The sequence below is a fragment of the Dromiciops gliroides genome, chromosome 3 (genome assembly GCF_019393635.1).
Source record: "Dromiciops gliroides isolate mDroGli1 chromosome 3, mDroGli1.pri, whole genome shotgun sequence".
NCBI lineage: Eukaryota > Metazoa > Chordata > Mammalia > Microbiotheria > Microbiotheriidae > Dromiciops > Dromiciops gliroides.
In genome coordinates, this window is record NC_057863.1 from 437,538,539 (window position 1) to 437,550,879 (window position 12,341).

Consider the following 12,341-nt stretch of genomic DNA (forward strand, 5'->3'; position numbering starts at 1 on the left):
TTTGATTTTTTTCCTTTGTGAGTTTAGGAATTAGACAAATTCATAAATAAGAAAAGTGAAGCAGCAAGGATTCTTAAAACTGTTGTAAAACTTATCTTAGTACTAAGTAAATTTGAAAATTTACGATCTAGTTAGGTATACTTAAGTTTTACTTAAAACGAGCTTTTAAAAGAAGACCATTTAGGGGCAGCTAGATGGCGCAGTGGATAGAGCACTGGCCCTGGAGTCAGGAGGACCTGAGTTCAAATCCGGACTCAGACACTTAACACTTACTAGCTGTGTGACCCTGGGCAAGTCACTTAACCCCAATTGCCTCACTAAAAAAAAAAAAAGGAAGAAGTTTCTTGAAGGCCATTTGAGTTTCGAGCCGGCTGTGACTCTACTCCCTTCCCTGAATCCAGTGCTGGTGCTATACAACCTAGAGGTTTTTGTCTTCAGTCTTCTCTTTTCAAAAATAACACTCAAAGTTGTTATCTTTTTTTTGTCCATGAACATGAGCTTGCTGGTACTTCTGAGAAAAACTGGCTTCTTTTTAAAAAATGCTTTCATTAATGCTAACAAAAATCATAGGTTTTGCTTTACATATTAATCATTTTTTCCACTTTGGAGATATTCATTTAGAGTTAGAAAGAACCATCGGGCATTTTCTAAACTTCTTTCTTTGTTTTATTGATGCTGAAAATAAGGCATTGAAGAGCTAAGTTGACTTGCCAAGTGTCACACAGATAACTCAAGCCTTGATTCCAAACCCTACACTTTTCCCCATCCTGTACTTCTAATTTTCTTTCATAATACTGAAAATTCATAATTCAGCAGAAATCCATATGCAATGAATTTACTTAATTATAATTTAAATTTTCTTGCAGTTTATTACCCCTTCAAAGGCAATACATTTTTTTTGGTGCTCATACAAAGTTCCAGGAATTTTTATAATATTTCCTGAATTTTATACTTTTCTCAGAGATTCTTAGTAAATATCTCTTTTGTCTTTTTGTGAAATTTGATTTGAAAAGCAGCCTGTCTCCTATGTAAGTTTCTAATAAGTGTTTATACGAGCATTTTTCAATTACAACAATCTCACAGACAAATTTCCATATGGTTTGTTAACAAAATGAATAACACCAATGGAATTGCATTCTGGGCAGTTGGACTAGCAAGCATTCTGAAAATAGCTATAAAATATATATTTTATTTTATTTTATTTTTTTGTTTTTTTGTGGGGCAATGAGGGTTAAGTGACTTGCCTGGGGTCACACAGCTAGTAAATGTCAAGTGTCTGAGGCCAGATTTGAACTCAGGTCCTCCTGAATCCAGGGCTGGTGCTCTATCCACTGCGCCACCTAGCTGCCCCTCCATTATTTCTTAAAATGGGAAGAATAAATTGTCATGAAGTGACCCACCATTGGCAGTAATTTGAGAGTTAGTTTTGGGAGCTGATGATTCTCTTTCCTTGTACCTGAGCTTCGTTGTTTCTGTGTCTACTCTTTCAGACTCCTGGGGTCTTAATTCCACTTTAGCTAAGGGCAGGTCAGAGAGAGGGGAGAGTGGAAGCAGTGGTAGACATGGGGCCAGTGGCATTCTGCTTTAGGGGAGGGATTTTTTATAAATATAACCTACTTGCATTATGTTCCTATAGTGGTTATTTTAGTGATTGCACTTGGATGGAGTTTCAGAGAGTGATCAGAATTCCAGCTACAGATAGCTGAATTTAACTAGTTGTTTCAGGCTACTTACTACTCAGGTTGCCTTGGCAATTGAAAACTGTTTCGTTTCCATATATTTAAACTTGAGGGGATTTGAAGTTTTATTTAATAAAATTTGTGACAAACTTCAAGGAACAGCCCTTATTCTAGGGGAAATAGCTATAAATGTGCATGTTTCATTTTAAGGTACAGGAGAGCCCTCGGTTTATAATTTCTGAAAGGTTAGTCTTGGTTTGAGCCATTCATGTGATTTTATCTTGCTGCTACATGTTTCTTCATCCTTGTTTAATTTTTTAAAAAATAAACAGACTTTTTGTCTGATTTACTGACATAACTATTCATAATGATTTTGCAATATTTACATAGCATGCTCAAGATATTTTAAGAAGCTAAAGTTCTCTTTCCCAGTATACTTTTTTGAGAACTGAATAAATGCCCTACTTGGGATGTCATGTTCTAATTTCAGAATAACCAATGTTGTTCTGTTTTTGTTTTGGCTTAAATTAACTCTTAGACTTAGCACATATGTCCCTACTCTTAAGGTATTCTATTCGTGGGCACAGTTGCCATGTAATTATGAAATAAGTAATTTCAGAGGAGATATTGGACATAGCATCAGAGGTGATTTGGCTGTATTATCTGAGGGGGGGAAGGGAAGCCGTATGGTATAACAATAATAGCTGCTAACATTTATACAATGTTTTGAGGTTTGCAAAGCACTTAACATTATCTCATTTGATCCTAGAGATAACCTTTTGGAGGTTGGTGCTATTATCTTACAGTTTTATAGACTGATAGTGAGAGGTTAAATGCCTGAGGCAGGATTTGAACTTGGGTCTTATTGACTCAAAGGCTAATGATATACCCTTGGATTTGGAGTCTGGGGACTTAAATTCAAATCCCCAAATTTAGCATTTTTACTTGTATGATTGGGGGCAAATCACTTTGCCTATGTGGGGCTCATTGATTTTCCTAATCTATAAAATGAGTTGGGTTGTTCATTCCCTGATTTTCTTTCTAGTTCTAGATTCTGTTTTCCTGTTCTTTCATATACATAATGATAACTTTATATCAGTTTTCTTAAAATCTAATTTGCTATTCTGATTGGTTCTCAATTTTTTTGTGCTGTGGCATGTCTTTATTTTTTTCTAATTAAACTTCTTTCAATTAAAATTCCATTTTTCTCTTTCTTCCCCTATGTAGGAGATGTGTTATATAAATTATTGGGAGACTAGACTGGGTTTTCTAAAATATTACTAAATTATATATTAATGGCTATTGCACCAGTTTTGTCAGTAAGCATTTATTATTAATTAATATTACATATTGCAGTATTGACTGCGTGTCTCCCTGTCTTACCCACTAGTAACAGGCTTACAGGCCTAAATGATTACATACCCAGCTTATTGAGCCGAGAGGGTGAGGAGAAGGTGTGTAGAGAGTAAAAGAGAATCCAAGGAAGAAGAGAGCCAAAAGAGCGACCCTGGTGTACCTAGGAATTTTATCCTCTTTTTGGTAGAGGCGGGTCACTATACATTGATCTAAGCTAATTGATTAACATCATTCAGCTCCACTGATTGACATGACTTGGGGGGTGGTTTAGAGATTAAATTCCAACAACGTAGGTGTGCTTCTTCCCCGTGCTAATCAGAAGGATCAATCTGCACTCCTTTTTGGTAAATTGAAGGCAAATCCCAGTCTGGTTTCTGGTGGGGGGTGGGGGTGGGGGTGGGGGTGGAGGAGAGCAACTAAAACTAATGTCTGGGTTTCTCCTAGAAATCCATTATTAATAATTATTTTATCAAAGAGAAAAAAACAAATACAAAACCCTTGTAACAAATATTAATAGTTCAGCAAAATAAATTCTCCCGTTAGCCAAGTCCAAAAATTATATGTTTCAGTCTGCAAACCGAATTCATTGCCTCTCTATCAGGAAGTGGTTAGCATTGTGTTGATCACAGTTCTTAAGTATTTCAAAGTTGCTTGTCTTTATTGTACTGTTACTGTATAAAGTGTTTGCTTTACTCTGCATCACTTCTTTTTTTGGTTTCTTATTTTTTGTTTTTCATGTAACAAGTATTTTAAAAAATTAATCTGACCCTCCCATTCCTTCACTCTCCCACTGAGCAAATTTAAAAAACAAAACAAAACTGAAAAATAAATCCCTAAATACGTATCTACATGGTCTGGCAAAACAAATTCCCATGTTATCCATGTACAGAAATGTATGTCTCTTTCTGCATTTTAAATTCAACAATTCACACAAGTTTTCCTAGGTTTCTCTAAAATTGTCCTCTTCATCATTTCTTACAGCACAATAGTATTTTGTATTACTTCCATATACCACAGTTTGTTCAACTGTTTCTCAATTGATGAACACCCCCTTAGTTTCCAATTCTTTGTCACTGTAAAAAGAGCTACTCTGGATATTTTTTTTGTATACATTGCTCCTTTTCTTTTTTTCTTTGATATTTTTGAGTTATAGCCATAGTAGTGGTATCTCTGGTTCAAAGGGTTTGCATTGTTTAGTACCTTTTTTGTGTGTATGTGGCATAGTTCCAAATTTTCTTCCAGACTAACTGAACCATGTCAGAGATCCACTGACAATGCTTTAATGTGCCTGTTTCCCTGAAACCTTTCCAGCATTTCTCATTTTCCTTTTTTTTGGTCATTTTTGCCAATCTGATGAATATGAAGTCAGAACTCAGGATTTACTTAGGATATTTTAGTAGGCATTTCTCTAGTGGTGATTTGGAGCATTTTTTCACATGCTTTTGATAGTTTGGATTTCTTTCCTTGAAAATTGCCTGTTCATATCCTTTGACCATTTGTCCGTTGGGGGAAAGCTCTTATTTTTATAAATTTGAATCAGTTCTTTATATATCTTAAAATTAAGACCTTTATAAGAGAAGCAAGCTGCAAAATTTTTCTCAATTAACTATTTCCCTTCTAATTTTAGCTGCATTGATTTTGTTTGCTTAAGAACTTTGAAATTTTTTATAATAAAAATTCTCTATTTCATCTTCTGCCATTTTCTCTTTGCTATCATCTAAAAGGTAATTTCTTCCTTGCTCCTTTAACTTGTTTATGATACTATGTTTTATGTCTGTCGTGTATCTATTTGAAGCTTAGCTCTCCATAAGGCGTGAGGTGTTGCTCTCTATATACTAAGTTTGTCATGTTCTTACTTTGAGTTATCTTTGAGTATTACAAAGACACTAGGCATTTGTCACTGGTGTCTGGGATACTGTTCTGTGACTTTATACTCTTTATGAGTTGTTTTAAAATTAAATAAATTTCTTTATTGTACTATTAATTGCTTTTTCATTTTATTTGAAAAAACTGAAGGATATGTACATGTAGTACATTCATAGCTCTGCCCAATTTGTGATATTATTGTATTTACTTATGATGTTGTTATATGGTTTATATGGTTGTTGATATAAAACTTAGTTCTAAGTGATATATGCAAGGTAGAATTTTTTCAGGGACTTTATTTTTGTGTCCTTTATATATAAATTTCCTAATATGTTGCTTGTATGAATGTTGACCATAATATCCTTTTACTTGTTTAGGTTTCTCCTGAATTAGAGTAGCCAATAGTATGAGAAACCTTGTTGAGGGAAGGTACATAACCCTTTCTATAGTTTACTTAGAAAAAAATGTTTTTCAAAACTATTTGGATATAAAGGAAAAACACATGAAATTAGATGGCATGGAGTGTTTTGTAACAGTACTATCTATCGGACATTAGGCAAATAACTTTCTTGGCTTCAGTTTCCTCATCTCTTAAATGAAGAAAAGAATACCCTGCCTACCTCATGGGATGTTTGTGAGGAAAGAAGTTTGTTAAAACTTAAAGTTCTGTGTTGATGTTAATTTGGTAATTAAGAAAGACTGTTTAATGTCAGATATTAATGCGATGAAAATTTCTAAAAATAATTCTGAGTTTCTTGAAACTTAATTTTTTTTTAAAAAGGGTAGTTTTCAACATTCATTTTCATAAGATTTAGAGTTCCAAATTTTTCTCCCTCCTTCCCTCCCTTTCCTCCCCCCTCCACAAGATCACAATCAGGTTATATATGTACAATCCACAAGTGTTCTTTTTACCAGTTCTTTCTATAGGGGTGCATAGTAAGCTTCCTCATTAGTTCCTTGGGATTGTTTTGAATCATTGCACTGCTGAGAGTAGTTAAGTCATTCACAATTGCTCATTGAACAATACTGCTGTCACTATGCATGATGTCCTTCCATCTCTGCTTATTTCACTATACATCGATGTTCATTAGTCATTCCAGGTTTTTCAGGGATCATCCTGTTTGTCATTTCCTGTAGCACAAGACCATTCCACTACAATCATATAATACAGCTTTTTCCATCATTCCTCAATTGATGGACATTCCCTTGATTCTCAATTTTTAGCCTCCACCAAGAGTTGCTATATTTTTTGTACAATTTTTCCCCCTTTTCTCTTTTTCATGATTACTATTGTTAACTGTTTCCCTTTCCCATGATATTTATTCTATTGTCCATCTTCTTTCATCCTATCACTCTTCAAAAGGGATTTACTTCTGTCTATCCCCTCCCCCACTCTGCCCTTCCTTCTTTTGCCCCTCTCTCTTTATCCCCTTCCCCTCCTTTTTCCTACAGGGTTAGAGAGATTACTCCACCCAATTGAGTGTGTACATTATTTCCTCCTTGAGCCAATTCTAATGAGATTGAGGTCTTTGAGTCTTTTCTGATGAGTGTAAAATTCATTTACTGCCCTGCTCCTCTCCCATCTCTCCCCCACTCCATAAGTCTTTTCCTGTTACTTTCATGTAGGATTTCACTTCTGCCCTTCCCCCTCCCCCAGTGAATTCCCTTCACCCCTCAATTTAACCCTAAAGATGTCATCACCTAGCTAAGTGGCACAGTGGACAAAGCATCCCCCCTGGACCTGGGGGATCCCAGCCAAAACCCAGCCCCAGACACAAGACAGTCGCCTACTGTACAACCCTAGGTATGTCCCCCAGCTCCAATTTTTTATGGTTCTCTAGGGTCTTGTATTTGAAAGTCAAATTTGCCATTCAGTTCAGGTCTTTTCATCACAAATATCTGAAAGTCTTCTTTTTTCATTAAAGTCCCATTTTTTCCCCGCTGAAAGATAATGCTGAGTTTTGCTGGGGAGGTGATTCTTGGTTGTAATCCCATTTCCTTTGCCCTTTGGAATATCATATTCCATACCCTCCAGTCCTTTAATGTAGAAGCTGCTAGATCTTCTGCTATCCTGACTGGGGCTCCACAGTACTTGAATTCTTTCTTTTTGGCAGCTTGCAATATTTTCTTCTTGACCTGAGAGCTCTGGAATTTGGCTATAATATTCCTAGGAGTTTTCCTTTTGGGATCTCTTTCTGGAGGTGATCGGTGGATTCTTTCAATTTCTATTATAGTTTCTTCTTCTAGAATTTCAAGGCAATTTTCCCTGAGAATATCTTGGAAGATGGTGTCTAAGCTCTTTCCTTGATCATGGTTTTCAGGTAGACCAATAATTTTCAAATTATCTCTCCTGGACCTATTTTTCAGGTTAGCAGTTTTTCCCAGAAGATATTTCACATTGCCCTCTATTTTTTTATGCATTTGGATTTGCTTTATTGTGTCTTGGTTTCTCATAAAGTCACTGGCTTCCATTTGTTCAATCCTAATTCTTAGGCAATTATTTTCATCAGAAAGCTTTTGTACCTCCTTTTCCATTTGGCCAATTTGACTTTTCAAGCTGTTGACTTTTTTCTCACATCTTTTCCTGCATCACCCTCATTTCTCATTCCATTTTTCCTCTACCTCTCTAACTTTATCTTCAAAGTCCTTTTTGAGCACCTCTATGGCTTGAGACCAATTCATATTTTTCTTGGAAGCTTTAGATATAGGGACCCTGATGTTGACATCTTCCTCTGAGGGTGCCCCTTGGTCTTCCTTGTTACTGAAGAAACTTTCTATGGTCCTCATTTTTCTCTGTCAGCTCATCTTGCCTTTCTTTTACTAGACTTTTAGCTCCTTAAAGTGGGGCACTGTTTCCAGGCTGCAGTATCCCAAGCTTAAGAAGTCCCAGGTGGTATGATTTAAGGAGAATCAGGTTCTTCACTCACCCAGCCTGTTTCCTGGCCCTTAGATGACCCCAGACCAACTTGCTAATCAACCAGCTTTGTGTGTTGTGGTTGTTAGCTCAGAGGAGCCTGTGCTCCTCCCCCACCTGGGCCACTGCTACTTGAGCTGACCTCCTGGTTCTCAGCAGGGTTGTAAAATCCAAGTTCTGCCTTAGCACCAGCATAGACCCCTGTAGTCTCCCCCCTGCCCAGGGCTCAGCCCACTCACCAGACTGTGAGCTTAGTTCCAGACAACACTGGAGCTTCAGCTGATTCAGAGGCTCTGGGGGTCTGCTTTTCTGGTGAGGCCTTCCTGGGACTGGGTCTGTGTCAAGATGACTGTGGGGTTGGGCTTGACTCCTGTATCAGCACAGCAGCTCCCTCCTGAACCTTCCAAGCTGTTCTTGGCTAGAAGGTGATTTCAGCACATTCTTCTGTGAGTTTTGCTGCTCCGGGCATTTTCCTATGGTATTATTTGGGTGTTTTTTGGAGCAATCGTATCATGAGTTCAGGAGCTCACTGCCTTTCCTCCACCATCTTAGCTCTGCCCCGGAAGTCCCTAGAAACTTAATTTTAAAAGAAGATAATTTCAAAAACAGCCTTTACTGGTACAAACATTTATTTTATTTTATTAAAAAAATTTTTTTTTAGGTGAGGCAATTTGGGTTAAGTGACTTGCCCAGGGTCACACAGCTAGTAAGTGTCTGAGGCTGGATTTGAACTCAGGTCCTCCTGACTCCAGGGCTGGTGCTCTATCCACTGCGCCACCTAGCTGCCCCTCTTTTTTAATAGTAAAGTCTAATATATTTTGTTTCTGAGAATTATCGCATAAGATAATGAATGCAAAAACACTTTAAAAAACAAAAATTTTTTATATAAATGCAAGATATCAGAGCAGTGTTCTACTTATTGCATTTCAAACATGTTCACTCTCTAGAATGTATCAGTGAACCCAGAAATAAATGAAAAAGGCCTACAAAATATCTGTCATAAAGCACTATCACACAACTGCATACATTAGGAAAAACCCTCCATAGCTCATTTTGACTGTATTTGCAGATATTTAACATAGTGTTTTGTTTGTTTATTTGTTTTAATAAGAGCAGCTGTCTCCTTTCTGAGCCAATAGTAAAACAGAGATATTTAATGGAGGGTTGTTAGAGGCAAGGGCAATGATAGTTTTGAAATAATAACAAATAGTAGATTAGGCAGAAAAATTAAAAGACAGACATATACTGTGGGTAGCTGAGTACAATAGGGGAGCTTCTTAATGATGACCCCAAATCATAAAGAAAGGTCAAATTATTTTTAGTATGTCATACACTGAAAGGTGCAGAGAATATGAAATCTTAAACTGTGCTTATTGTTTGAAGTTCTTTATTTGGTAGAACAAAATGCTGCCTTAAAGACTTCTCTCTAATAAGGTGTCTCCCATGTATATGTGAAAATCTTATGACTCCTTCATAGACATAGATGACTTTGTTCAGTGACCTTCTGATTATTTTGTCAAGTGAACTATAGAACCAGAGACAAATGCTTGCCAGTAGTGATTACTACTATTATGGAAAATGTTCAGAACAGAGTCCAAATGGAATAGGAGGGATTCTCTATAGATGGTGAAGCCCTACAAAATCTTATTGTAACTTGACATTGTGCTGATTTCATCAGGCCCTAGTATATTTGGACAACCTCCTGAATGAGAAAGAATTTAGCCTAGCTACCCACATAGAGAAAAACAAGAACAAGAATACCTGTTGTTACACTTGCTTAGTCATTCAGTAGAGATTATTTATTGATGCAAATATATTGGATAGACACTATACATAGATAATTTAGCTGGGTCCAGAGTTATACAGGAAGAAGAGAGTGGCTGGATTGAACTTGGTAAATCAAAGAGTCCTTTCAAGCATCCCAAGATTCTTTCTCAAAGACCCATCTACTTTTATCCCTGATAAACTTTTTTTCCCCGATAAACTTTTGATGATCCTTTATGAGTATAAATCATTGACTACCAAAGCCTTGAAGAATTAAATCTGTGATGCCCAAAGGGCAATGGAAATTTATGTAGGTTGTATATCAACAGCATATTCCTAATGAAAAATTGCATACCAGAAGTAGCATGAACAATATAATTGAAGAGAAGTATGGCTAGAAAGGGAGATGGGCCAGGCATGTAGTAGAAAACAACTTACATTTAGAGGGTGGAAGGAGCTATAGATGACCTAGCAAAAGAAAAAGAACAAGTGAGAGATAGGAGAACCAGGTTTATGATGGTACAGAAACCAAGGGAAGATTCCTTCAAGGAAGACTGAATACTACAGAAGTCAGAATTATGACTGAGGAAAAGTGACTTTTAAAAGAACAATTTTAGCTGAGTGGTAATGTTAGAAGCAAGATTATCAAGGGTTAAGGAGCTTAACACAGTGCCTGGGATATAATAGGTGCTTAATAAATGTTTGTTGATTAATCATTCATGATGTACAATGGAAATAGGGAGTTTAGACTACTTTTTTGAGAAATTTGGTAGTGAAGGGAGGAAAGAGCTTGGTTAGCACTTAAAAAGAATAGCAGGAAAATTTTTTAAGTATATAAGAAAATTTGAGCACATTTTGTGGGAGACAGTGAAAAGGAGGACAGATTGAATTGTTGGACTAGGAGGATGGTTATTTAAACAAGGTCCCTAAGGAGGGAGAAGGGAGTGGAATCAAGGGAGGGGATTATAAGAGGCACCATTCCTCTGAGTCAAGGAAGGTTGGGGATAGGTGAAGATAAGGTAATTTTTTGGTGGGCAAGATTGAGAGGAGAGAAATTGAGAAATTGTTCAGCAACTTTCTAATATAGTTATCATGTAATGTTTCTTTTGGTTATATTTTAACCTGCTATACTGAGAACTGTTTGGAGCTGAGAGATTATCAAAATAATATATCACTATTGACCTATATATTCTAGGCACTCAAAGTTTGTTGAATTAAGGGGGGCTTGGGTGAAGTTGGGGGATTAAGGAGACTGGAAAAGGTTGCAAACAACCATTTGTGGGGAATATAATAAGGAATTAATGGAAAATAAAGGGATTGCCAAGTTTAGTGAGGGCATTATTTTGTAATGAGCATTAACTCACCACTGTTTTATAGTTTATAGTAACTTTGATTAGCCCGTGAGTGGAATGCTTTCCGTTCCTGCCTCCGTCTCTTAGAATCCCCTCCCTGAAGCTCTTCCTGATCTTCCCCAATTACCTTTTCCTAAACTACCTTTTATTTATTCCGTACGGTTTTATATATGTATATGTTGCTTCCTCTATGGAGTGTAAACTCTTTGAGAGCTGGGCCTATTTTAAAAAATATAAATATTTTATTATTTCCAGTTACATTTAGAGATAGTTTTCAACATATGTTTTTATCCTATCTAGTTTTTGTCTTTATATCCTCAGAGGCAGCTGAGAAGGTGGCTGGGTGGTGCAGTGGATAGAGAGTTGAACCTGGAGTTATGAAGACCTGAGGTCAAATTCAGCCTCAGAAACTTCCTAGCTGTCTGTCCCAAAGCAAGGCCCTTAACCTCAAGAGGTCTTCCTCAGTTTCCTCAAGTGTAAAATGGATGATATACTGGCACCAACTTCTCAGGGTTGTTGTAAGGATCAAATGATATAATATTCATAAAGTGCTTAGTGCAGTTAGTGCCTGACACATCATAGGCACTTATTAAATGCTCATTTCTGCCATGTAGCACACTATTCTGCATGCATTAGGATCATTATAAATGTTTGTCATGATTGATTAAATCCCTTCACAACATGGCTCCAATGTACCTTTCTAGCTTTAATTCACATTTAGTTCCCTAAGCCAAATATACAAATTAATGTTCCTCACATATAATGCCCTATGTTGAGCCTTACCTCTGTCTTGTAGGAAACTAGGGATATAGTATTTTCCTAAGAAGAACCTTCTATATGAAGTTTTTCTCCATTCTTCCAAACCGCTAGTGCCTTCTGCTCTCCCATACTTTATCCCTCCTGATAAAATGTAAGCTCCTGGAAGGAAGAGGTTTTTTTGGTTTAGAAGCACCTAGTATAGTGCTTGACACATATGGGCACTTAAGAAATTCTTAGTCGTTTGTTTTTCTTTTTAACTTTTTTTCCTCTTCGGTTAACAAAATTTTATTTTCTCCTCTCCCCTATTGAGAAAAAACCCCCAAGCTCTTGTTACAAATATACATAGTCAAGCAAAATAAAATTTTCAGTTGGTATAAAGCATTCTTCACCTTCAGTCCTATGGAATCATGGTTGGTCAGAGTGCTTAAGTCTTCGAAAGTTGTTGTCTTTATAGTGTTGTTCTTACTATGGAAATTGTTCTCCTGGTTCTACTCACTTCACTCTGCATCATTTGATACAAGTCTTCCCATGTTTCTCTGAAACCATCCCTTTTGTCATTTCTTGTGACATAATGATATTCCATTACATTCATATATGATAATTTACTTAGCTGTTCCCCAGTTGATGAACACCCCCTTAATTTCCAGTTCT

The 12,341-nt window shown here is 36.6% G+C and overlaps 1 protein-coding gene across 3 annotated transcripts in view; it reads left to right on the forward strand.

Moving 5' to 3' along the window:
* LNPK (lunapark, ER junction formation factor) overlaps nt 1–12,341 on the forward strand; it is an 85,380-nt gene that overhangs the window by 40,357 nt on the left and 32,682 nt on the right. The gene's annotated exons all lie outside the window — the stretch shown is intronic.